Here is a 26,771-nt window from a genome sequence, read left to right on the forward strand (position 1 = left end):
AGAAATCATCCCACTTTCTGCTTACACCTATAGGTGGAACCACTGTCAGTATTGTATTCATCTGAGCAAGACGGGTTTCCCAATATTGGACTTGAGAGGAAAGAGTCGGCTCTGGGGAGATGAATCATGCGTATGTCAGAAGCCTCTGAACCCAGCGAGGGAACCCAGCCACCAGTCATGGACTGACACATGCTTCCTCTCTGAGATGACAGCCACTGAGTGAATACAGGGAAAACAGCATTCTTTTAAGTCAGTGTGGCTGAAAGCATGATGGTTGTGAGCCGGTGACCTGTTTGCTGGGGGAGCCTTGAAACACGGCTTTCAGAGTTGAGACTTCATGTGACAGGAAGAGCCAGTGCTAGGCAGGAACAGGTTTGCCGCTGCGATCAGGAAATACTTTGATCTTGGGTGACGCCATTGAGGACTTCTGGGTTGAAAGGCTTCACACAAAGGAAGAAGTAAGCACGTGGAGGGAAGGAGCCTTGGATGTCCCCCTCGCCTGACGAATATATACGAATATATACCACTTAATTTAGCTGTTGATTTAATAGGAAACAACCCCATCTCTCTACTTACTCTTCATTGAGAAGAAGTGTGAATGAGCCACTGAAAGATACGGGCCAGCCAAGTCCTGCTTTTCCCCTTTCTGTCTCTATTCCTGCTTCTGTGCTTCTTTCTTTAACAGTCTCCACCTGAAGCTCCAAACGCGAGCAAGGAGACATGGCCTCTGTGGTGGTGCCCAGACAAAATCTCGCCACATCCCTCAGTAGTCTGCTGCAATTTCGGGACTTTCTGAAGCACTGATTCTTTCGTAACTAAGTTGCTGATCCCTAAATCTTTGGATTCCAACCAGAAACAAACAAACAAACCCTAAGACCTTAAGAGATGCTTTGGTGTCTTACACTAATACAAAGGCTCTGGGGACGGACGGAGGGGAGGACGAGGGTGGAGGGTGGGGTTTGGGGCCCCTGGTAGAGGATGATGAAACAGGACCCAGTTGGGATGAGGACAGTTTGCAGACAGTGATAGCAGGCAGATGAGGATGTGTACCTATGTATCAGCTATATCTGTAAGCCATTAACCTGCCCTTACCTCCAATAAAATGATGAGAGAGAGAGAGAGATGCTTTGAGGATATTCTATTAAATCTTCTCTAGTACAAAGATTTTCCTTCTTTTTAAAAAATATTTTATTTATCTGATAGAGACAGAGAAATTGGGGGGGGGATATAGGGGAAGAGAAAGACACCTGCAGCACTCCTGCTCCACCCGTGAAGCTTCCCCCAGCAGTCGGGAACCAGGCTCTCTGTGTACCATAATATGCACACTTATTATAGTGTACATAGTATTATACAGGTACAGCACTGCCTGGCCCCAGATCTTGCCTCTTGCCACCTACCAGTTGTGATCTCTGAACTGAAAAATTCAAGGAGGATTTCTACTTCCATCGCTATGCCAACGTCAGTTTGCTGACCTTCCCCAGAACAGCCTGGGCTCCCACAGGCTTTGCAATGCCCCGGACTATTATGTAACACCCCCAGCTCTCAAGAAGAACCAGGGTCATAGGCATTAACTCTAAATAGTTGCAATAAATGACATAAAGACATCAGTCTTTTTAGGCCAGGCTTTTGCTATCAAATGAGTGTAGGTTGAACTTCATGACAACAACAGGTAAATTTTCATTTTAAAAAATTTTCCTGATTTGTCTATGAGAGGGTAAAGGACTGTAGACCTGTTTGACTTTTCTCAGTCTTGTTATTTGCAAGAATGTGGGTGGCTCGTAATAGCATATACAAATGACCCTGTGATATCATTTCTGGAGTTCCAGGAAGTTTACAGTACTAAGATGCTCAACTCTTGCAATTTCCTGTTGATAATTCTTACATCGCTTTTCAAAAAGACAGGGTCCAGCCTTTCTGTGCACGGATACTTGCAAGTACCAGTGACTCAGAGAAAAGGGTCATCTTCCTCTCTATCACAGCATTCAATGAGAAGAGGGACTGAAAATCCAGAGAACTGAGTGGCAGGGAAATCACCTCACTAAATGACAGGGTGGGAACCCCAGAGCTAAGGACACATTTGGAAGATCCCGACTCCACCAGCTCAGAGGGAGTTCCTGTATCAGGAGCTCAGTGGTGCTATTTCTGCAGTTCGAAAAAAACAAAGTCTGGTTCAGTTTGAGGTCAAAAGTTGGCCTGGCAATTAAGTCTTTTAAGTCTGAGTCAGTTTCTCAGTTGGTGACTAGTAAATGTACTTCATCTCCTGGACAGAACATTTTCACAGTCTTGTCTCTAGAGCTCTGAGGCAATACAAAGTAGAAACAAATATTTGAATTCCTGTAATACACCAGAGCCGGTGGAGTTTGAGAACCTTCACATGGCCTCTTGGAGGTGAACCTGGTAGTGGCTTTTCTCCAGGGCAGCTCAGAGTGTTAACAATGAAATGCCAAGGCCAAGACACAGCAGCTCACCTGGTAGAGCACACAGTCTTACCAAGTCTGAGTACCCATGTACTTCCATTGCCCAGGACACCTGGGCACCCCCACGGGGAAGCTTCACAAGAGGTGAAGCAATGGTCCTCGCAGTTCTCCTTTTGTGACTGTTTAATCTAAATTGAACCACTGGACTTATCATCTAGCCCCATCTCGAGCCTTCTCTGAAGCTAACAGATTAGAATAGTCCAAGGTACAGGCCAACTGTTGGAAGTCCATTTCTAGGACTTGGGAAAGTGCTAATATAGACATCAAGAGAGGGCTGATGTGTAGTACCATAAAGAATTTCCCCCGAGTGATCAGGCTTGGTTATAATTGCTAGAGTCAAAAAGTTAGAATTATTCCCCCAGCCCAGTTTGGGGGCACAGAGCCCTCTAGCCATACAAAATTCATAACACTTGGCAAATCATTTTCCTTTTATCTTCAGGTATGACATTTTTCACCTTCCTTTTTAGAGACAGAGAAGGCTGACACAAGCAGAGAAAGAGAGTGAAAAATGCTTCCTATAATGTGGTGGGGACTGGGCTCAAACCTGGGTCATGCACATGGCAAAGTAGCACAGAATCTAAGTAGCTATTTTGCCAGCCCATGTGACTGAATTCATACCACGAAGTGCCAGGCTTAAATCAAATGTGTTTGCTTAGAATACGTACATTTTCAGTATTCCTAGAGGAAGAGAGACTCTTCCTTAGAGCAGGGCATGGAGAGGGCTTGTTTGCTAAGCACATGCTCCTGGATCATGGAAGATGAGCCTCCTTCCCGTGGAAATATGTAGATACACCCAAGTGAATACTGAACGTTATAACTGAGTTTGCAAGTATCTGGGCACCACCAAACTCCTGGCTCCACCTCCTCCAAAAAGAAGAAAGAAGGAGAAGGAGGAGATGGAGGAGGGGAAGGAGGAGGCAGAGAAGCAGAAGAGGAATGAGAAAGAGGTAAAAGGGAGGAGGAGGAGGAGAAGGAGAAGGAGAAGAAGGAGGAGAAGGAGAAGGAGAAGGAGGAGGAGGAGGAGAAGAAGGAGAAGGAAAAGGAGAAGGAGGAGGAGGAGGAGAAGGAGAAGGAGAAGGAGAAGGAGGAGGAGAAAGAGAAGGAGAAGGAGAAGAAGGAGGAGAAGGAGAAGGAGAAGAAGGAGGAGAAGGAGAAGGAGAAGGAGAAGGAGGAGGAGAAGGAGGAGGAGGAGGAGGAGAAGGAGGAGGAGGAGGAGGAGGAGGAGGAGGAGGAGAAGGAGGAGAAGGAGAAGGAGAAGGAGAAGGAGAAGAAGAAGAAGAAGAAGAAGAAGAAGAAGAAGAAGAAGAAGAAGAAGAAGAAGACTTGAAAGAGGTGACTGACTCTTCCTCTCCCTCCCTAACTCCTGCTTAGTCCTGTTCCACAAAGCACAGTCCACTCCCACCCTCCACACCCATCCCCCAATTTACCAGCTCCAACCTTTTTTGTTCCAGCAGCCATAAAGAATGGGGAACTTACTGAAAACTTGCTTTACTTGTGAGAAAAATTCCCGAGTGAAAAGTCCAAAGCGCTCACTCACCAGTCCGTGCCGCCCTGGGAGGAGACAGGAGAGCCTGCAGGGCTAGCAAGCTTGCCTCTCCAGAGCTGTCTGGCTTCTCTGCAGCAGTGCTGAGGCTGAGGCTCCAGCTCCTCTCATCAGGGGACCCGCTGCCTCTGTTGCCATGGGGATGCTCTGTTTCTCAGGCGCCAGGGCAAGGGGGTTGGAGAGGAACAGAGGACTCATCTCACAACCAGGACTCCCCACTGCAGTAACTAATTGTCCATTACAAAGATACAATGCACAGGGTTGTATGCTGAGTACCTGGTCTGCAGCTGGGGACCAACTCATACCAAGTCACTTCATCACCAAAACAACCTTATGTAATAGGGCTTTACTTATTTATCATCTAATTTGTCTGGCCTGACTTCAGAAATGGAAATTGATGCACATGGAGCTTGTGTGTTGTCCCAAAGGTGTGATTGCTCATTTCAAAAATGTATTGCAGGGTGGGGGTAGATAACGTAATGGTTATGCAAAGAGACACTTGTGCCTGAGGCTCCAAAGTTCCAGGTTCAATCCCCTGCACCACTATAAGCCCAGAGCTGAGCAGTGCTCTGGTAAAAAGCAAGTGTATTGCATTATTTTTTTTTAATTTGTAAAATGGAAATAGTGACAAGACCATAGGATAAGAGGGGTACAATTCCACACAATGCCCACCATCAGAACTCTGTATCCCATCCCCACCCTTGAAAAAGAAAATGACCCCATCCAAAAAAGGGTAGAGGATATGAATAGAATATTCACTATAGAAGAGATACAACAAACTTATGAAAAATTGCTCTAGGTCACTGACTATCAGAGAAATGCAAATAAAGACAACAATGAGATACCACCTCACCCCTGTGAGAATGGCATACATCAAAAAGGACAGCAGCAACAAATGCTGGAGAGGCTGTGGGGACAGAGGAACCCTTCTGCACTGCTGGTGGGAATGTCAATTGGTCCAACCTCTGTGGACAGCAGTCTGAAGAACCCTTACAAGGCTAGACATGGACCTTCCATATGACCCAGTAATTCCTCTCCTGGGGTTATACCCCAAGGACTCCATAACACCCAACCAAAAAGACATCTGTACATCTATGTTCATAGCAGCACAATTTGTAATAGCTAAAACATGGAAGCAACCCAGGTGCCCAACAACAGATGAGTGGCTGAGAAAGCTGTGGTACATATACACAATGGAATACTATGCAGCTATTAGGAACAATGAACCCACCTTCTCTGACCCATCTTGGATGGAGCTAGAAGGAATTACATTAAGTGAGTTAAGTCAGAAAGACAAAGACGAGTATGGGATGATCCCACTCATATCAACAGACATTGAGAAAGAAGAACAGAAAGGGAAACTCAAAGCAGGATGACTGAGTTTGGAGTAGAGCAGCAAAGTAAAAATCTCTGGGTGGAGGGTGGGGGTGGGTGCTCAGCCTCACTGGCGGGGGGTGAGGATGGGATGGGACACAGTCTTTTGGTGGTGGGAATGATGTTTATGTACATTAAAAATAAAAAATAGAAATAAAAAAGAAAAATCTCTGGGTGGATGTTGAGGGTAGATGTTCAGCTTCACTGGGGAAGAGGAAGGGGGAGGGACACAGATTTGGTGGTGGGAATGGTAATAACATACACTCCTACTAACTTAATTGTCTCACAAATAACTATTTAATTAATATGAGGGGGGAAATGGATTGAATGACTCAAACTTTTTGATGCATTATTTGTTTTTATGGAGAGATATATAGATAGATAGATAGACACCAGAGCACTGCTCAGCTCTGGCTTATGGTGGTGCTGGACTTGAACCTGGAACTTTGGAGCCTCAGGCATGAAAGTCTCTTTGTATAACCATTATGCTATCTACCCCTACCCTTATAAATACTTAAAAACATTTTGTTTTATTTTAATGAGAGATAGATAGATAATTAGATATAGATATAGATAATATAGATGTAGATGTAGATATATATGATATAGATATATATGATATAGATATAGATGGTATAGATATAGATGTTATAGATATAAATGATATAGATATAGATGATTATAGATATAGATGATATAGATATAGACATAGATATATAGATAGATATATATAGATATAGAGATAGAGATGATATAGATGTAGATGTAGATATAGATGGTATAGATATAGATGGTATAGATATAGATGATATAGATATAGATATAGATGATATAGATATAGATGATACAGATATAGATATAGATGATATAGATATAGATGTAGATATAGATATAGATGATATATAGATATATATAGATATAGATGATACAGATACAGATATAGATGATATAGATATAGACATAGATATATAGATATATATAGATATAGAAATAGAGATGATATAGATATAGATGTAGATGTAGATATATATAGATATAGATGATATATAGATATAGATAGATATATATGTAGGTGATATAGATATAGACATAGATATGGATGTATAGATAGATAGTTACACACACAGAGGAAGAACCAAGAGCCTTGCTCAGCTCTGGCTGATGGTGGTGCTGGGGATTGAACCTGGAACTTTGGAGCCTCAGGCACAAGAGTCTCTTTGCATAACCATTATGCTATCTACCCCTACCCTTATAAATACTAAAAAAAAAAAACCCATTTTATTTATTTTATTTTATTTTATTTTTAAAAAATATGGAACACTTCATGAATTTGTGTGTCATCCTTGCACAGGGGCCAGGGTAATCTTCTCTGTATCACTCCAATTTTTAGTATATGTGCTGCCGTAGTGAGCACTTTCTTTTATTTTATTTTAATTAGATAGATGATAGATAGATAGATAGATAGATAGATAGAAAGAAATGGAGAGAGAGACACACAGAGAGAGAACCCAGAGCCCTGTTCAGCTCTGGCTGATGGTGGTGCTGGGGATTGAACCCGGGACTTCAGAGCCTCTTGCACAACCAGTATGCTATCTCCTTGGCCTCCAACAGCTCATTTGGATCCCCAGAGCTCTGCTACTTTAAATTCGGAGAACCTTCCCTCCTTGCTGTGACTCTCATGCGGAGAACAGCAGCAGCCTCGGACGTTGACTTGGGTCCTTCTGTGCCGGGTATCCCCTCTGGACAGTGACCGATTCAGTCCTCCCAGTGGCCCAGGAAAATGCCTCTGTTGCCAGCTCTGTGATGAGGAAGCTGGGCCACAAGCTGACAAAACCCAAGGTCTCACCACTGAGTAAACAGTCAGGCCAGGGCTGGAACTGGACCAGTGGAGGCTAGAATGCACTTTCCTCACCACTTCACCGCAGCACCACTCGTGAGACACAGAGGAAGTGACACCCAACACAGAGGCTGGGGTGTGGAAACTGTTCTCCTTCAAAGGAACTAAGTCATCAGTATTCATTTCTTGGGGATAAAAAGTCAAGGTTGCAATTGCTGACATATATGGCAATTACAGGTTTAATTTTTCTTTTAATTTTTTACCTGCTTATTTCTTTATTGAGCCACCAGGGTTAATGCTGGAGCTTGGTGCCAGCATGGTCAGACTGTTCCTAGTCTCCTCTTCCTCCTCCTTCTCTTTCCTCTTTTCCTTCTGCTATTTCTCTCTTTCTTTTTGATGGAGAGGAAGAGAGAAACAGAGAAAAGTAGAAACACCCACAGTTCTTCTCTAATGCTTAGGATGCTCTGCCCCCCACCCGCAGGTGGGGGCTGAGGGCTTACACCCACGTGCTTGTGCACCGTGACGTGTGAGCTCTACGGGGTGACCACCACCCGGGCCCTATGTCTGACGTCCTAAGGAACTGTCAGACTCTTTTCTTGAGTAGCTACAATACTTCGTAGTTTAGCCTCCCTTGTATGAGCAGTCGGTGTGCAATATCTAGAGCCAGCACCATTTCTAAAGGACTCATTCTCACAGGTCTGTGTAGTAGGCAGCTGGTAATCTGAATTTATAATTCTTGTCACTAGTAATGTGGAACATCCTTCTTGTGTTCACTTGATGAATGTGTTTTCCTTAGTGAAATGTCTGTTCGTTCCTTTCACCTATATTCTAACTGGATCTAACTGGATTTTTATTTTTTTACAGTTGAGTTAAAAAAATCTTCATAGATTCTGCATACTAGACCTTTATCAGAAAAAAAAAGCCTCTCCCATTCTACTGCATGTTTTTCCTAACTCTCAACCTGCCCTTTTGTAGAGCAAATGTTTAAAATTTTTATGACCTTCTATTTATGACTGGATTAGTTTTAAGATATATAGAATTGAGATTGTTTACAGGTACTGAACTGCCATAGAATTAAAAAAAAATTATCTCTTATTTTTTCAAGTTCAAAGGGACTAGTTTCAGGAGAGCATAAATCTCCTCTTCCCCTTCAGAAAGACGCTGCTGGCTTCCGCAGGGCTTTCCCTGCACCCTTTAATGGACTCTCCTCACCCATCCCCTTTCCGGGCAGATGTAAACAGCCACTGAGCCGGCAGATGGTCATGTTAATCTATGCCTTGGAGAGTTCTAAATAGCAACCACATATGTGCAGTGCCGTAGTCAGAGGCCCTGGGCCTGCCGTGCCCACAGTGTGAGTGCAGGGAGCCACTGTGTCATGACATGATTTGCAGATCTGGCAGCCCCCCTGACAGGTGACTGAAATGGCCTCTGGTTTCATTCCTGATGGATCCCTAATGGTAGCCAGTTTCAGAGAATGTATCTTTCATTGCAATCACAAATACTCAACCTTTATGGATACAAATGATTATAAAGATTATAAAGAGCATTTCCATTCATAACCTATCAAATGTGGAATTCAAATATTACTCTTTCAAAAATTCATCATAGGCAGTTTCCGGGTCAATGGGTAGTGGGATACAGCATGTGAATCCAGAGAAAGAAATAGGTAGATTATAGACCGATGATAGAAAAATAGAAGGATAGATGATAGATAGAAACATAGATAGATGGTAGGTAGAAAGATAGATAGATGATAGATAGCTAGATGATAGATAGGTAGGTAGATAGACAGATGATAGAGAATTGTATATTTTAAAGCCAACTTCGTCCCATCATCCTGCTGGACCCGTTTGGCTTTGTCGGTCCTTGGGAGAATTAACTGATTCATATCAATATCTTCTGGCAACTCAGCATCTATGTTTTCAGGACTGAGTTCATTGAAAAAAAAATTGGCCTGTCATCAGGTGGTGGTATATCTGGTAAAGAGCACATGTTGCAATGTTCAGGGAGCAGAGTTCAAGCCCCAGGCTCCACCTGTAGGGGATGAATTTTCACCTCTAGTGAATAGTGCTGCAGAGTCTCTCCTCCTCCGCCCCTTCCCTCTAATTTCTCTGCCTCTACCCAAAATAAATGAATATTTAAAAACAATAGCAGCCCAGGAGGTGGTTCATAGGATAAGGCTTTGGGTTCTAAATATGAGGTCTGTCCTAAATTCAATCCCTGCCATCACATATGCCAGAGTGATGCTTCGATTCACCTTTTCTCCCCCCACCTCACATAAGTAAACAACAAGTAATCAAATAAATGAGTAGATCAATCAATCAGCAAATACAGACGTCTGGGGCTTGACGCTGGCAAAGGGTGTCGGGTGCAGCACGCAGCACCATCCACTGTGACCTGGGCACAAGCCCTGCTCCCCACCTGCCTGGGAGAAGCTTCCGAAAAGCTACAGCAATGCTGTGACAGTCGCTCCTTCTCTGTCTTTCTCTCCCTATTTCTCTCTGTTCCTTTCAGAAAAATAAAGAAAAAAAAAAGAGAAATGTAAAGGCACTGAGCTCCTGCAACAACCCTGCTGGCAGTAAATAAATAATAATAATAAGAAGAAACTAGTCTAGCCACAGGCCCTTTGGAATATAACTAAAATATGCCTACTAGCTGTCTACAAAATGGAGACCCCCCCCAACTCTTCATCTGCACTATTCCAGCTTTTAGGTTCATGATTGTTCAACAATTGGTTTGGCTTTGTATGTTAACTCTCTCTTCAGCCACCAGGTTCCAGATGCCAGCATGACACCGACCAGACTTCCCTGGACAGACGACCCCACTAATGTGTCCTGGAGCTCCGTTTCCCCAGAGCCCTGCCCACTAGGGAAAGAGAGAGACAGGCTGGGAGTGTGGATCCACCTGTCAACACCCATGTTCAGCGGGGAAGCAGTGACAGAAGCCAGACCTTCCACCTTCTGCATCCCACAATGACCCTGTTCCATACTCCCAGAGGGATAGAGAATGGGAAAGCTATCAGGGGAATGGATGGGATACTGAGTTCTGGTGGTGGGAATTGTGTGGAGTTGTACCCCTCTTATCCTATAGTTTTGTCTATGCTTCCTTTTTATAAATAAAAAATAAATATTTTAAAATTTAAGATAACCTTTGATCTGATTGAAATGTTCTCCTTTGGTTGCGATTTTTAAAAAAATGTAGAAGGCATTTAATCGCATTCCACTGAATTTTAAACATTTGATAAGAGATTATCAACATAAGAGCAGCTCTGCTGATTTACTTGAGGTAATCGTAGGATCACACACAGGTAGAAGAAATCATGCAGAGAGACAGATGCCTTCTTCAGTGGGCTTAGAGCTCATGTGTCCTCAGAGTTGGTTGCCATTCATTTCAGAAAGAATGAAAATGAGATCTGAACACACTGGAGAATCCTGTGTAGGATCTATATGCAGATGTTAAACAAGGGTCTAAATGACTTCCATTATTTGGGTCCACATGGCCACATTTCCTCAGGGGTCTGAATGAATTGTCTTGGAATACTGTCATCTAGTCTTGTATTCTCTCTCTCTCTCTCTCTTTCTTCCAGGATTACTTCTGGAGTTTGGTGCCAGCACTGCAAATCCATTGTTCCTGTCAGTCATTTTTTCCCCCCATTTTATTGGATAGGACAGAGAGAAATTGAGAGAGGAGAAGGAGAAAGACAGACTCCTGTAGACCTGCAAGTGGGGATCTAGGGGCTCAAATCCAGATCCTTTTGCAGGTCCTTGCACTTTATACTATGTGTACCTGGGTCTGCTGCCACCCGGCCCCATGGTTCCCATTTTCTGATGTCACTTGGCTGGCCTGAGTGCCACTGTGGATGTGTACTGTGACGTCAGGACTTGGCATGTTTGGCCCACAGCCTCATCTCATTTTTCTCAAGCACCCTGTGTCTTACTGAACCTTCACCACTGCCTTGCTCATCTCCCTCACCCACAGCTGTTCAGTTCTAAGGCTTCCCCACTCACATGGCTTTCTAGCTAGTCTCCTTGTCCTGGCCCATATGGGTTTGTCCCTTCCAGAGAAGATGCAGAAACACCATTCTGGGCCAGTGGGCCATCGACTCAGTGTCCTTCAGTACTATTTTGATCCAAAAGATCATCTGACCTGACTCACCTTCTGTGCTTTCCTGAAAGGGTCATGCTAGATTTGATCTGGCTACCTTTTATTAAGTTCCATCTTCACTCTCCTAACTGCATTCCAGCTAATTATTTTTTAATATATATACTTAGTCATTTATTTTCCCTTTTGTTGCCCTTGTTTTTTACTGTTGTAGTAGTTCTTATTATTGTTGTTATTGCTGTCATCATTATTGGGTAGGACAGGGAGAAATGGAGAGAGGAGGGGAAGACACAAAGGGGGGAGAAAGACAGACACCTGCAGACCCACTTCGCCACCTGTGAAGTGACTCCCCTGCAGGTGGGGAGCCAGGGACTCAAACCGGGATCCTTGCTTTGGTCCTTGCGCTTTGCACCAACTGAGCTTAACCCACTGTGCTACCAACCGACCCCCTCCAGTTAATTCTTATCACTACCTCATCGGGTACATCTATTTTATTTTACAGGTTTAAAACCCAATGTTCAGAAGACAAGGCTGTTTGTCAATGCTGACTGGCTACAGAAGAGCAAAGGGGTGACTGAACCCAGGCCTGCAACTCTGGCCAGTGCGGAACAGCAAAGGAGTGACTGAACCCAGGCTGCAACTCTGACCAGTGCAGAACAGCAAAGGGGTGACTGAATCCAGGCCTGTAACTCTGGCCAGTGCTCTTGCTCTCACATCCCCAGATGATGGGCATGTCCCCTCCCCCAGTCGTATCTGTATTGGTAATTCCACAATTATTCATGCTCTCCTAGTCTTCTGTTTTTATTTTTATTTTATTGCTTTATTTTATTATCACTGGGGCTTGGTACTGGCACTATGAATCTATTGCTCCTGGTGACCATTTTTCCTTTTCTTTTTTCCTAATTTATTTATTATTTTTTTTATTAGGACAGAGAGAAAATGAGAGAGGACAGGGAGATACAAAGAAGAAGAGAAAGAGAGACACCTGCAGACCTGATCCACCATTCAGGAAGTGGACCCACTGCAGGTGGGGAGCAGGGGCTCAAACCTGGGTCACTGTGCTTGGTAGTATGTGTGCTTAACTGGGCATGCCGCTGCCAGGCCCCCTCTCCTGCTCTTCTGTATCAGTGAAAGGAGCAGGTATAAGCTATCATTTGTTCCCTCATGAAATCTGAGCTGATTTCATTCTTTTTGAGTAAGCTGCTCTCAAGTCTGGACATCTGGTTACTGTATAAAACAATGATCGCCACTCAGCAGAACAGCGAGGGAGCCATGTGGCTTCTGTTCGGTTACTAATCCCAAGCTTTGCTTGAATATTAATTCTATCACAGCTTCTTTGATGCTCCATTAAGCAAGTGTACTAAAGATGAGAAACCAGCTGAAGAGATGCTGACGAATGCAGCTCTTAGCCATTAAGGGTGCCAAGTGCTCTCTGGTCACTGATTAATGTCCAGAGCACACGGTATTAAAGAAGCTCGCCAAGATGGAGTTCACTGCTGCTTCTCAAGCTTGCTTCATTCCAGAGAAGACAGTAGGACTGTCCAGATTTGAGACTTGCCTGGATTCTGACAAGAGAGGCAGTGCAATAGTGGGACACCCCTGGTTGAATGTGCATGTTGTAGGGCACAAAGACCCGAGTTCAAGCCCCTGGTCCTCACCTGCAGGGGGAAAGCTTTATGACTGCTGAAGTAGGACTGCAGGTGTCTGTCTCTCTCCCTCTCTATCTCTCCCTCCCCTCTCAAGTTCTCACCGTCTCTACTCAATAATAAATAAATAAGTAACATATATATAAAGATAGTTCAAAGAAGGCATGGAGTCTACCCCCCACCCCCCACTGCATCACCAAAGCCTGTCAACTATTTTTTTTTGCTTCCAGGGTTATTGCTGGGGCTCGGTGCCTGCACCATGAATCCACTGCTCCTGGAGGCCATTTTCCCCCTTTGTTGCCCTTGTTATTGTAGCCTTGTTGTGGTTATTATTGTTATTGTTGATTTCGTTCATTGTTGGATAGGACAGAGATAAATGGAGAGAGGAGGGGAAGACAGAGAGGGGGAGAGAAAGACAGACACCTGCAGACCTGCTTCACTGCCTGTGAAGCGACTCCCCCGCAGGTGGGGAGCTGGGGGCTCGAACCAGGATCCTTACACCGGCCCTTGCGCCTTGTGCCACGTGTGCTTAAGCCGCTGCACTACCGCCCAACCCCCAGCCTGTCAACTATTACTGCAAGTGTCCATATGAGGCTGTGTTGTGGGAGGAAGCTAGAGGGGAATTGATGTCAGCTACCAGATGGTATAAGTGTCAGACACAACACAACTGTTTTGGGGTTTCTAAACACAGAGGGAGCAGGCAGATCTATTTTCCCAAAGGGCACATGGAATTTTAAGGTATGTACGATGTGGTTTAAAGCTCCTGTTACTAAGAGATCAGTTGTTTCGTGGAGGGATATCACGTGTGAACCGCGCCACAAGAATATTAATGCATACGTTCATTAACTCTCCAGGAGCATGTGGAAAAGTGTCAACTCAGGGTTTTGCGGTGAGCAAAGCATGTGCTAAAGTTTTAAGACTGCCTCTTTGGTTTCAACTGCATGAAAAATAACACACAGTGTAGGAATACGTGAGTGCAAATTTAAACCCAGCATGTATTACAAACAGTAGCTATAACTTCTGCACTTGCTTCCAAGGAAATTACGTGCCTTGCCTCACCGCACTCATAAAACCCATGGGGAACTCTCTTGCCTTTTGCCAACGAGAAGGTCAGCTTCTCAGATTTTGGGAAGGGTCTCTCTGTGGGCTCTGGCTCCCCTTCCTGTCTATCCAACATAGTTTGATAGGGCTGGGACAGTTCTAGAACATGTAGGCTGAGAGTATGGATCAACCTGTCAATGCCCATGTTCATCTAGGAAGCAATTACAGAAGCCAGACCTTCCACCTTCTGCACTTCATAATGACTCTGGGTCCATGCTCCCAGAGGGACAAAGAATAGGGAAGCTATCAGGGAAGGGGATGGGATATGGAGTTCTGGTGGTGGGAACTGTATCCCTCTTATCCTGTGGTCTTGTCAGTGTTTCTATTTTATAAGTAAAATTTTTAAAATAAATATTTATTGGAGGGAGATCACTGATACCCTGTTTTAAACATGCATAATCAAAACATTTTACATTAAAAAAACATTCACTTACCCAGATTTCTTGGCATCAGCAGCAGCTAGGACTGGGTTTTCTGATGGTTTTCACATCTTTGAGGGACTTGTTTCTGCTGCAAAGCAAACACATACATTTCCCAGTCACCCTAGAACTTACTGCATGAAAACAGAGCATTAGCCAACTGTGGAAATGGGGGTTGTGAGCAAGAGAATAGCAAAATCCCATGACTCTGGTTATGCTCAACTTGCAATCGTAGGGGCTGAACTATAACAGCATCAGGTCAAAACTAAATGACATGGAAAAAAAATGAGGATAGTGATGCAGTCTGTAGGGCAGGGCAGGGCAGGGCTGACTGGGAAAGATACATGAGGGACTGGCCCAGTGATGGTGACATTCATGTTCTTGGTCATAGTGTGAGTGGCAAAGATGGAACCATCTGTCGAAAGTCATTGTCCTGTACAGGTGAGAGCTGTGGATTTCATGATGTGTTTAAAGGGAAAACACTGTAAACATGGAACTCTTGTGAATGCATGCATGCTGCTGTTTCACCAGTGAGTTCTAGATTTAGTTGAACTGTTAAAATTATGTTTGCTATTTTTTAAAGACATTTAAAATATTTTTCTTTCTTTTTCCATTACCAGGGGGATTAATGGTTTACAGTCAGCAGTAATATACAGTAGTTGAGGGCAGCCGGATGGTAGCACGGTGGGTTAAGCACACGTGGAGTGAAGCACCGGGACTGGTGTAAGGGTCCTGGTTCGAGCCCCCTGGTTCCCCACCTGCATGGGGGTCACTTCACAGGTGGTCTGCAGGTGTCTATCTTTCTCTCCTCCTCTCTGTCTTCCCCTTCTCTCTTGATTTCTCTCTGTCCTATCCAACAACAACAGTAATAACAACAATGATAAACAACAAGGGCAACAAAAATGGGAAAAATAGCTTTCAGGAGCAGAGGATTCATAGTGCATCGAGCCCCACCGATAATAATGGAGGCAAAAAAAAATACAGTAGTTGGTCCATGTGTCACATTTCTCAGTTTTCCACATAACACTAAAGCCCCCACCTAGGTCCTCCTCCAGCAGCTTGCTCCAGGGCCTGAACACCCCACCCCACCACAGAGTCCTTGACTTTGGTGCGAGACACCAGCTCCAGTCCACGCTCTGCTTTGCATTTCCCCTTCTGTTCTTATTCCTCAGCTTCTGTCTGTGAGTGAGATCACCCCATCTTCATCCTTCTCTTTCTGGCTGATCTCACTTCACAGGATTCCTTCAAACTCCATCCAAGAAGAGGTGAAGAAGATGAATTCACCACTTTTAATAGCTGAGTAGTATTCCATCATGTATATTGACCACAACTTGATCAGCCACTCCTCTGTTGTTGGACACCTGAAGATGTTTTATTTCTGTCCTCTCACTGAACTGAAAGTTTTGTCTGGCACTTCATTGATTTAGAATCTAATAAATATGTATATGCAGGGCCGGGAGCGAGAGTGCTATGTATCAATGAACACAGCAGGGTTTCATGCCTCAGACACCATAATGTCTAGGCTCCAGCCCCTTGTACCAGCACAAGCCACAGCTGAAGAGTATCATGGAGGAGAGGGCTCAGGTCCTGGAACATGATGGCAGAGGAGGACCTGGTGGGAGTTGAAGTGTTATGTGGGAAACTGGGAAATGTTACGCATGTGCAAACTACTGTATTTTACTGTTAATCGCCAACCATTAATCCCCTACTAAAGACATTTTTAAAAAGGCAGGGTAGATAGCATAACGGTTATGCAAAGACAGCCTACTGCCTGAGGGTCCAAAGTCCCAGGTTCAGTCCCCTGTACCACCCTAAGCCAGTGCTAAGCAGTGTTCTGGTAAAATAAATAATAATAATAATGATAATAATAATAATTAAAAAGAAAGACATTAAAAAAGAAAAGTGGCAAATAATAACAATAATGAAAGTAATGGTAATAATAACCACATAGATAAAGTTTACATGCTGATGCCCTAATTTTATCCTAATCAAAGCTATTGATGGGCAAAAGATTTTTTATTACATGATAATAACTGGTCCTTGGGCAACTGCACATGAGTTTAGATGGACAGGAAACTCATCATAAATTCTAACTATATGAAGAGTAGAAGTAGCCCAACTGTTAGAAGGAAACACACGTGAATATTTGAGCGTGAAAAATCTTTTTAAGCTAACTTGTTCAGAGACCACATAAATTGATATTTTCTATAATATTTAAAGCCAATACAGAGATATTTAAGGAAACTAAAATTCTTGATCAATTTTCAACATACGTGGTCATGGATGGGTCACCTTCTCCTGCAAAGAACTCTTAGATACGGAGAGAAAAAGTCATCTTTCCCCTCTTAAGAGAACAATGGCTCAATCAGTTAGCTTGCATCTAAAAATGATCAGTAATTACTGCTACTTTTCCTAGGTTGTCTTCATAATCCAACTCGGGACCAACCAGAGAGAATCCCAAATAAGTCACGTGGGATTACTCCCTTTTAGTTAATGCATCCTCGACTACCCCTTGACAACGATTTGAAGTCAGAGTATGTTTAGGGCTGTCCTTTTATTTCCATATATGCGTCCCTGGGAGTCAGGTGGTAGGGTTAAGCGCAGGTGGTGCCAAGCACAAGGACTGGTATAAGGATCCCAGTTCAAGCCTCTGGCTCCCACCTGCAGGCGAGTCGCTTCACAGGCGGTGAAGCAGGTCTGCAGGTGTCTGTCTTTCTCTCCCCCTTCTCTGTCTTCCCCTCCTCTCTCCATTTCTCTCTGTCCTATCCAACAACGATGACATCAACAACAACAACAATAACTACAACAATAAAAAATAAGGGCAACAAAAGGGAATAAATATTTTGAAAAAAAAAGATGTGTCCCTGTCTGCCTTTCACAGTCAAATGCAAGTGATGATGGTCGACTTCTTTGTTACAGCAATTTCTGAAATGAACATTCCTGCTCTACATATGTTCCCATAACCCAAACACGTACAAAGAATATAAAGAGGCAATTAAAAACCAAGCCAAAGCAAACAATGATAAAAATATGTTTGAATATGTTTTGTAAATAAAAGAGAGAGAGAGAGAGAGAGAAGAGAGAGAGAAGAATTGTTGGGCAGTAGGCCAGCTTCCCCCTGCTTATCCCTGCGGTCTATTTACATAACAGTTACCTAGGAACCGCCCTGCCTGCAGGGCACTGGTTTAATCCCCGCTGGTTCAGGATGTCTTTTTGCTCCGCCCCCTCTCATAGTGACCCGGATCTCCACCAGTCTCTTTTCACTCCACCCTCTCTATGTCACATCCTGTTTCCACCCTACTTGGCGAGTATATATACAGCTGCTCTTCTGTTTTAACACACTTGGGATTGCCTTCCGGCTCTGAGAGTTCCAGAGTCTCTCTCCTGCGACGCTAGCTCGGCACGAGGTCCTGATCCCTCTCCCACGCAGCAGCCTAGGTTGGCTCCAGTTGAGTTCTCTCCAACCCAGAGAGCACTTGCTCGGGAAGAAGCACCCTCAGGCTATCCCCGCAAAGAATCAAAGCCAGACTAAAGCCATTCCTGCCAACCTCTCACCTAGATCTAACAGCTTTTCCAGCCTGTATGTTGAACCAGTCAGTCAAGGGCTTCCTGAATCACACCAGTGCTCATGAGAGGCGCCCCAGGATTCATCCCCCAAGGAAAATGATTTTGTTTGAACTAATCTTGTCTTTTGCTAATATCCTTGTCCATCAACTGCTACTCACGGTAGCACCTTTATATTTGCTACCAAAGACGCTGCTCAATTCCTCTGCCCTTTAATAAAATCAGTTAGATCTATGGGGCCGATGGTAGCTAGCACAACCGGTTAAGCGCACATGGCATGAAGTGCAAGGCCCGGCTTGAGGATCCCGGTCCAAGCCCCCGGCTCCCCGCTTGCAGCGGGGGGGGGGGGTTTGCTTCATGAGAGGTCTTTCTCTCCTCCTCTCTGTCTTCTCCTCCTCTCTCCATTTCTCTCTGTCCTATTCAACAACAATGACAGCAATAAAACAACAATAAACAACAATAACAACAACAATAAACAAGGGCAACAGAAATAGCCTCCAGGAGCAGTGGATTCATTGTACAGGCCTCCAGCAATAATCCTGGAGGCAAAATAAAATAAAATAGATCTCTAAATTTGTGAATTTTATTTTTTAAAAAGTGAGTTCTCAGTAATACTCCAGTAAAGGCAAACAAAGCGTAGCTACAAGGCTGACTGGCTGAGTGAATGAAGATGGGAATGACATGTAACCCTGAAGGCAATGTGGACCAGGGCCGATGCTCCTGAGTTTATCATCCATTTGCATGTTGAGAGGTTTTGTGACAGTTGAGAGCACATGTGACAATATTTAGGACCTGAGTTCAAGCCCCTGGTCTCTATCTGCAGCTGCAGGGGGAAAGCTTTGCAAGTGGTGAAGCAGGCCTGCAGGTGTCTCTCTGTTTCTCTCCCAACTTCCTCTCTGGCTGTCTCTATCCAATAAATAAATAAAGATGAATAGAAAGAGAGAAAGAGAGAGAGAGAGAGAGAGAGCAACATGTTATCTAAAGCTTAAAGACTTTCAGATTTGACCCTAAAATCCTACTTTTATGAACTGATTCTACCAAAATAATCTGAGCTATGTACAAACATATCTACTATTAATAAAAGGGAAAGATGGACATTATCTACATACAGTTAGAATCACAGTGAACAGGGCTCCATCTTATAGAGAAGTCAGTCTACGGTATATAAATTTTAAGGGGTGACCGAAAGACAAAGCATTAAATTAGTCATAGTCTTAAGGCTGACCTGCTTCTGACAGAAATATCTGGGTTATGCATACTATGATTAAAAAATAAAAGACTTTGGGGGTGGGTGGCTGCTTGGAGAGGGTTTAAGACAATCAAGGTGTATTACATGACAGTACAGTAGTACGAAACGGTGTATTTTAGGTACAGCAAGATAGGCAATAATCGGCAGAGGTTAGAGTAGGCCAGGTTGTGAATTCACAAGTTAGTTACCAGATTTCAGCTACAAGAGTAGCTGGGAGTCCCGGCAGGAGAGCAGGGAGCCGCTGGGTAGGGAGCTCAGGGACAGAGAGAGCACCCAATTCCCCTTATGCTAACTATGTTCTCACATTCAGCTACAGCTGTGTGCTAATCAAGTCCCAGAGTCCTGCTCACAAGCCGTGTCACAACAGTGTGGACTAATGATCGGATGGAAGGAAGAACAGCACAAGAGTCCTAGATGAGAGTCAGACGGTCCAAGATGGAGTAGAGTTCATTCCCTGCTGAGCAATGACCTTCAAAAGGGTGGGCTCTGGAAAAAAGAAAGGGCATTGTGTATTCTGTTTTAAAATAATGTTTGATAATCAAATTGTCTTAAAGTAGCAATTTGAGCACGGGGAAAATAACCATTGAAAATTGTGTTGACTGTCTATGGAACCTCCAATCTCATTACATGAGCAAAGGCTTAACAAAGCTTCCATCTTGTTTGCCATGTACTTGAGCTCACACGCTGGAAATAACCCCGCGGGCAGGAAGTTCAGGCTGACACGAGTGCTGTTTTCTATAGATGCCTTATTATTTCTTCTCCAGATGTTGTTTGGGTTGTGGGAAAGCCATTTGGCTACTGCAAGCTAACAAATTTGTATCAGAAAAGTTGTCACAGATAGATACAGTGGTATATGTTCTAATTTGTGCTATTTGGAGTTAAAAGCAGGGTTCAAGGCTAAATCTGGATAATACATTCTTTATACAAACTAATTATCTAATAGTAGCTTCCATTTTTCCACACTAACAGAGCATTCTCTTGGGATCAGTGCTGTATAGCTGGTTTGAGGTATTAAATGTTTTAACAGTGGGTCAAGTAGTTTGACTAGTATTTTTTTTCTGAGACAACTCGCAAACTGTTCTGCTAAACTTAAAATGACCTCGGTTTCTATTTCTGACAAAGCAGAGGAAACATTAAATGATAAGAAATAAAACCTACTGTATGTTTGATTACTGTCTTGAACACGGTAATAACAGCTCCTGGATTGCTCCCACCTCCCTCCCCAGTCAATTCTACACACGTTATTCTATCCTACTAAGCTTCTTTTTTAAAAAAATTTATTTATTCCCTTTTGTTGACCTAGTTGTTTTATTGTTGTAGTTATTATTGTTGTTGATGTCGTCGATGTTGGATAGGATAGAGAGAAATGGAGAGAGGAGGGGCAGACAGAGAGGGGGAGAGAAAGACAGACACCTGCAGACCTGCTTCACCGCCTGTGAAGCGACTCCCCTGCAGGTGGGGAGCCGGGGGCTGGAACCGGGAGCCTTATGCTGGTCCCTGCGCTTGGTGCCACGTGCGCTTAACCCACGCTACCGCCTGACTTCCCCCTACTAAGCTTCTTATAATGCGTCCTACTATTATTATCTTACTTCAGCTCTCCAAAGGCTTCTCACTTCATTCAAAATCCTTTCAATGGCTTAACAGATCCTGTTCGTCCTGATCCCAACTCACTTCTCCTTTCCTCCCTGGCTCCAGCCTTGTTTCCTCTTTGTTCCTTAAATAGGGAGAATTCATTCTCAGCCCAGCTAGCGTGCTTGTGGCTCCCTCTACGGAGGGAATTTACATCCTCAAGTATTCTTATTCTCAATACTTCATTAAAATATAATTTACCTGTAATTTAGTTAAAGTGAACAATCTATTTGTTTAAGTGCATTTTGTATTTACAGAATGATGCAACAACCCCTAATCTAATTTCAGAAGATTTTTATCACCCCCCAAAGGAATCTTACATCCATTCACAGTCATGTTGACCCCACCCCCCCACCCACCCGCCTCATTCTCCAGCCCTAGAAACTGCAAACCTCCTGCACCGATCAGTTTGATTTCTCGGGATAAATCAACAAATAATATTACGGGGATCTAGTTCCACACCACGCTTAGCTTTATTCTTCTTTTCTACGTTGTTTGACTACTGTAGCTGTTTTCTTTTTGGCATGTGCATTTCAAAATACAGAATGTAATGTTCTGCTGGAATTTCCATTGGTGTTTATTTGAACATGTAAAACAATTATGATTGGGGTCAACAAGATAATTCAGCATGTTAGAACACCAGCTCCTCTATCTAAGGCCTTAGAAGCCACATGTCCAGTCCTGGGCACCATCTTCTATCGGAACTTAGCCATACTCTACCCTTTTATCTGTCTCGTGCTTTCTCTCTCTTGAAAAAATAAATAGATGTTAAGAAAATACGGGGCCAGGCAGTGGCACTTCTGGTTGAGTGCACATGTTACAGTGCACAAGGACCCAGGTTCAAGCCCCTGGTCCCCACCTTCAAGGGGAAAGCTTCACGAGTGGTGAGAGTAGGGCTGCAGGTGTCTCTCTGTCTCTCCCTCTTTCCACCTCCCCTTCCCCTCTCTCAGTTTCTGGCTGTCTCTTCCAATAAGTAAAAAAAGATAAAAAAAAAATTAAAAAAAAAGAAAATACAATTGTGGTTGTTATTGATATCCTGACCAATACCGAGTCTACCAATTCATGAAGGCACAATCGTGGTTGTTGATATCCTGACCAATATCGAGTCTGCCAATCCATGAACATAATATACACTTTGGCTGACACACGTCTACTTTGAGTTTTGTCATTGATCTTTTTCAGTTTTGAGCGGGAGAATTTTATACCTAGGTATTTTGTATGTTTTCTATCATTTATATTGTACACAATTTTTTCCCAATTATTCACTGGCAGGATGTAGAAACAGACATTTTATACATTGACCCAGTAACCTGAAAATTTGCTAAACCAACTAATTACTCTCACAAATCTACTATATGAAAAGTCCATGTGCATGTTCTCTGCAGAGTTTTAGCTCCTCATTTAAATCTTTGTTTACTTTTCTTGCTTATGGCACTGAATAAAATATCTGAAAAAAAAAACACAACTTAATAGCAATACGAAAACAGGGCACTCATATTTTGCTTCCCAATTTGGGAAGCAATCATTAAGCCTGTTAAAAAATTTATACTTCCTTTCTTTCTTTTTTTTTCTTTTCTAGAATACTGATGGGCTCTGGCTTACTGTAGTGCAGGGGGTTGAACTTGTGACTTTGGAGCCTCAGACATGAAAGTTTCTTTACATAACCATTATGCTAGCTGCCCCTGCCCTCTCCCCGATTTTATTTATTTATTTTTTTACTAGAGCACTACTCAGCTCTGGCTTATGGTGGTGCAGGCAGTTGAATCTGTGACTTTTGGAGCCTTAGGCATGAGAGTCTCTTTGCATAATATTAGGCATAACCCCACTCCCATTAAGCCTTTTGTCATAATAATGATGCTACAAATAAATTTTTCGAGGGCAGGGGTAGATATCATAATGGTTATGCAAGGAGACTCATGTACCTAAGGCTCCAAAGTCCCAGGTTCAATCCCCTGAATCACCATAAACCAGAGGTGAGCAGTGCTCTGGTAAAATAAATAAATAAATAAGTAATAATTTTTCTTGTTATTTATCTATTTGAGGAAATTATCTCGAATTCTATGTACTTAGAGATTTCTTTTTTTTAATTTTATTTATTTATTTATTTATTCTTTTTATTGCCCTTGTTGTTTTATTGTTGTAGTTATTATTGATGTCATTGTTGTTGGATAGGACAGAGAGAAATGGAGAGAGGAGGGGAAGACAGAGAGGGGGAGAGAAAGACAGACACCTGCAGACCTGCTTCACCGCCTGGGAAGCGACTCCCCTGCAGGTGGGGAGCCGGGGGCTTGAACCGGGATCCTTCCGCTGGTCCTTGTGCTTAGCACCACCTGCGCTTAACCCACTGTGCTACTGCCCGACTCCTGTACTTAGAGATTTCTAATCATGAAGTGAAACAGATTTTATCAAATGATTCTTCTTAATCTGTTGGGACTATTACTTTCTTTCTGTTTAAATATTTTATTTATTTATTAATTTATGGGATAGAAAAAGAGGAACTGAGAGGAGGGGGAGAGATAAAGGGAGAGAGACAGAGAGACACCTGCAGCCCTGCTTCACCACTTGTGAAGCTTTCCCCCTGCAGGTGGGGACCAGGGGCTTGAACCTGGGTCATTGTGCACTGTAATATGTGAGCTTAGCCAGGTGTACCACCACCATCTGGCCCCTCTTTTTTCTTTTTTTCTTTTCTTTCTCTTTAAGTAAAAAAAAAAAAAAAAGAATTTATTTGGGATTTTGTTAGCTTCTCTCTGTCCTGATCCAGCTTTCTTGTCCTATTTCCAACTTTGATACCATCTCCCCCAGACAATACTTTTAGCCCACCTTCATGCTAGTTGTCGGGCTCAGGCAAGAATTAGTAAATTAGTCCTGGGCCCTTTGGAACAGACCTAAAATAGACTTTCTAGCTTCTTCCAACATGAAGACCCCAAATCTCATCTGCTTTAGTCTTTCCTTTATGTTCCTGATTACTAAACAATTTGTTCTGCTTTATGTCTTGCTCTTGTTGTTTTTATTGTTGTAGTTATTATTGTTGTTATTATTGTTGTTGTTATTGATGTTGTTGTTGATGGATAGGACAGAGAGAAATAGAGAGAGGAGGGGAAGACAGAGACGGGGAGAGAAAGACAGACACCTGCAGACCTGCTTCACTGCTTGTGAAGACGGGGGCTCAAACCGGGACCCTTACGCCAGTCCTTGTGCTTTGTGCCACTTAACCCGCTGTGCTACCACCTGACTCCCCGCTTTATGTCTTAATGCTTCTTAGCCACCAAGTTTTAGATGCTACCATGATGCCATCTTTTATCCTATGGGCTGGTCGATCATTATTAAAGCTCTCAGTAATAAAATAAAAACAAGGTTTACAAAACATCAGGAATTTCAGATGAAGATAGGTTTTTGGAGGGGAATCAGAACATCTGGGTGAGTGATTAAAAACACTTAATTTATAAATAAATAAATAAATAAATAATAAAAACCAAAAAAGAAACCACTTAAACATAGAGGTCTGGTAACTGAATCTACAGGCAGCAGGTTTAAACTCAGCTTGCCAGTGACTTCTGCTTGTCAGTAGATACTGAAAACCCTCTTCCATATCACAGGTTAAGGCATTAAGTGTCCAGGAGCGTTGGCTGCCCCAGCTGTGGCCTGTTAACCCAGCCATGTTTGTGGAATATGCAGATAGCTGACGGGAAGCAGGTTTTCAGGGACTGGTTTGTATACATTTGATATGAACATCTCCCAAGAAAATCCCAAAGAGTAACTGTAGGGTAAGGGATAGAGACTATCCAGTGATGTGTAAAGGGAGGACTCTTATCTTTATCAGAGTTGCTATAAAGGAAGCCTTTCTGGAGGAATAACATTTGAGCAGAGATCTGAAAGAGAAGCTGCCTGTCATATGAACATTCAGGAAGCATGAGACAGGCTATTTAAAGAGAGGGGTGTAAGGCAAATGTTCTGGAAGTGAGAAGAAGATCCATGAAACCGTCATTGCACTGCAGGAGAGTGATTTGCTGGGAGGTCATACAGCTGTGCAGGGCTGGGTGACACAAATCCATGTCCCTCATTGTCAGGAGTTAGGAGATTATTGCTATTATTATTATATTATTTTTATTTTATTTTATTTTTGTCTCCAGGGTTATTACTGGGGCTCAGTGCCTGCACTACAAATCCACTGCTCCTGTGGCCATACTTTTTTTTTTGATAGGAGAGAGAGAAATTGAGGGAGAAGGGGAGGATAGAGAGGGAGAGACACACACACCTGCAGACCTGCTTCACCACTTGTGAAGCCCCCCTACCCCGCAGGTGGGGAGCCGGGAACTCGAACCAAGATACTTGTTTGGTTCTTTGTGCTTTGTACTGTGTGCACTTAACCCGGTGTGCCACTGCCAGGCCCCCAGGATTTCATTATTAAATGCACTAAAGATCATTGAATATTCTGAAGCAGGGGAGCAAGGTACTTGATCTATGTCTCTAAAAGAACATGCTTATTGTTGGGTGGCAAGTGCTCAGTGCTCAGAGAAAGAATGATTTAAATATTATTATGACACTCCACTGTCAGCATAGATGTCTGGGGGAGGTGAGGCAAACTGATTGTTCTAAGACTTGAGAAGGGAAAACACTCCAGGGGGCAGGGGGCGGTGCACCTGAGTGAGCGCACATGTTGCTAGGTGCAAGGATATGGGTTCGAGCCCCTGGTCCCCACCTGCAGAAGGAGAGCTTTGCGAGTGGTGAAGCAGGACTGCAGGTGTCTCTCTCACCCCCTTCCTCTCAATTTCTGGCTGTCTGTATCCAATAAATAAATAAAGATAAAAAATAAAATAAAGATTTATTTATAAGAAACAGGCCATGCGGCTATGTCTCTGGATTCCTCTCATAATCTAAAAGGACTCAATTAATCTCTCTGAAGGAAAAGGTTCCTTTGAGAGGCAATTCTTGTTGGGTGAGGTCCCACGCTGCTGGCAGGGATTATAAAGCGCCCCCCACCCCCTTCTTTTGAACGATCTCAGACGTGGAGGGGATGCAGGTCCCGCACCTTAACTGCTGTCATCCCACAGTTACATCTAGGTGCTGGAGAGCCAGACACAGAGACGGTGTTCCATCCCTCTGGTAACTGGAACATCATTTTCTATTATGTTCTATTTTGTTCTGACAGACAAATGATTAATTAGCACAATCAGCATCTCTCCTTGAAAATGGCCATGGATCAGTGTGTTCCCTCCATCATGTAATTGAATCTGGGCCCACACACCTGTTTCCACTTGCTCTAAACAAACACCTGCCCAACAGCTCACACAAAGCAGTATTAGCTCTTAACCTGCCTTTGCATAAGTACATCTTTCAGCTTGACCTAATCAATCCTGAAAGCTGGGAAAACACGGGTCTCGGAGAAGACCGCTGCCTGTCTCGCACTTTTAAGCAGAGTGTCTGCCTCTCTGCTCAGCCCCACCCGGGCTGCACGGCCGAGCGGACCATAGCTAGAGCTTAGACTTTGGCTCGTGACTCAGCCCAGCTCAGACTCATCCTTGGCTCTCCGAGTGTGACATGGGGCACAGGACACTTCACTTGGAACTTTATAGGTCCTGATCTTTTCCATGGTGGGAAATGTTTGTCCTTTTCTTATGTGGAAGTAGTGCCTGCAAAAGACTTAGCACAGCACGTAGCACAGAGTAAGCAGGTTACTATTTTTAAAAAAATGTTATAAGAAATAGGATGCTAGAAAAAGTTCTCTGGGCCTGAGCAGCGGCATACCCAACTGAGTGCACACATTACCAGGCGTAAGAACCTGGGTTCGAGCCCCCTTTCTCCACCTGCAGAGGGGACACTTCATGAACAGT

The 26,771-nt window shown here is 43.5% G+C and overlaps 1 protein-coding gene and 1 non-coding gene across 4 annotated transcripts in view; both read right to left on the minus strand.

The window, feature by feature from the left end:
- The window catches only part of PPP1R17 (protein phosphatase 1 regulatory subunit 17), a 749,123-nt gene that overhangs the window by 20,370 nt on the left and 701,982 nt on the right, over nt 1-26,771 (minus strand). The window contains exon 1 of one of the 3 annotated variants that reach the window (XM_060195807.1): nt 4,015-4,151. The exons of 1 other annotated variant lie outside the window; for it this stretch is intronic. The gene's annotated coding sequence lies outside the window, so the exon portion shown is untranslated. Of the gene's footprint in view, nt 1-3,953; nt 4,152-26,771 lie in introns of those variants that run through there. One more of the 3 variants, XM_060195808.1, reaches the window with a different exon arrangement.
- Nucleotides 6,701-6,808, minus strand: LOC132540023 (U6 spliceosomal RNA). The gene has a single exon (XR_009551307.1). It is a non-coding gene; the product is annotated as a U6 spliceosomal RNA (small nuclear RNA).

This window comes from Erinaceus europaeus, chromosome 8, assembly GCF_950295315.1.
Source record: "Erinaceus europaeus chromosome 8, mEriEur2.1, whole genome shotgun sequence".
In the NCBI taxonomy this organism is placed as follows: Eukaryota; Metazoa; Chordata; class Mammalia; order Eulipotyphla; family Erinaceidae; genus Erinaceus; species Erinaceus europaeus.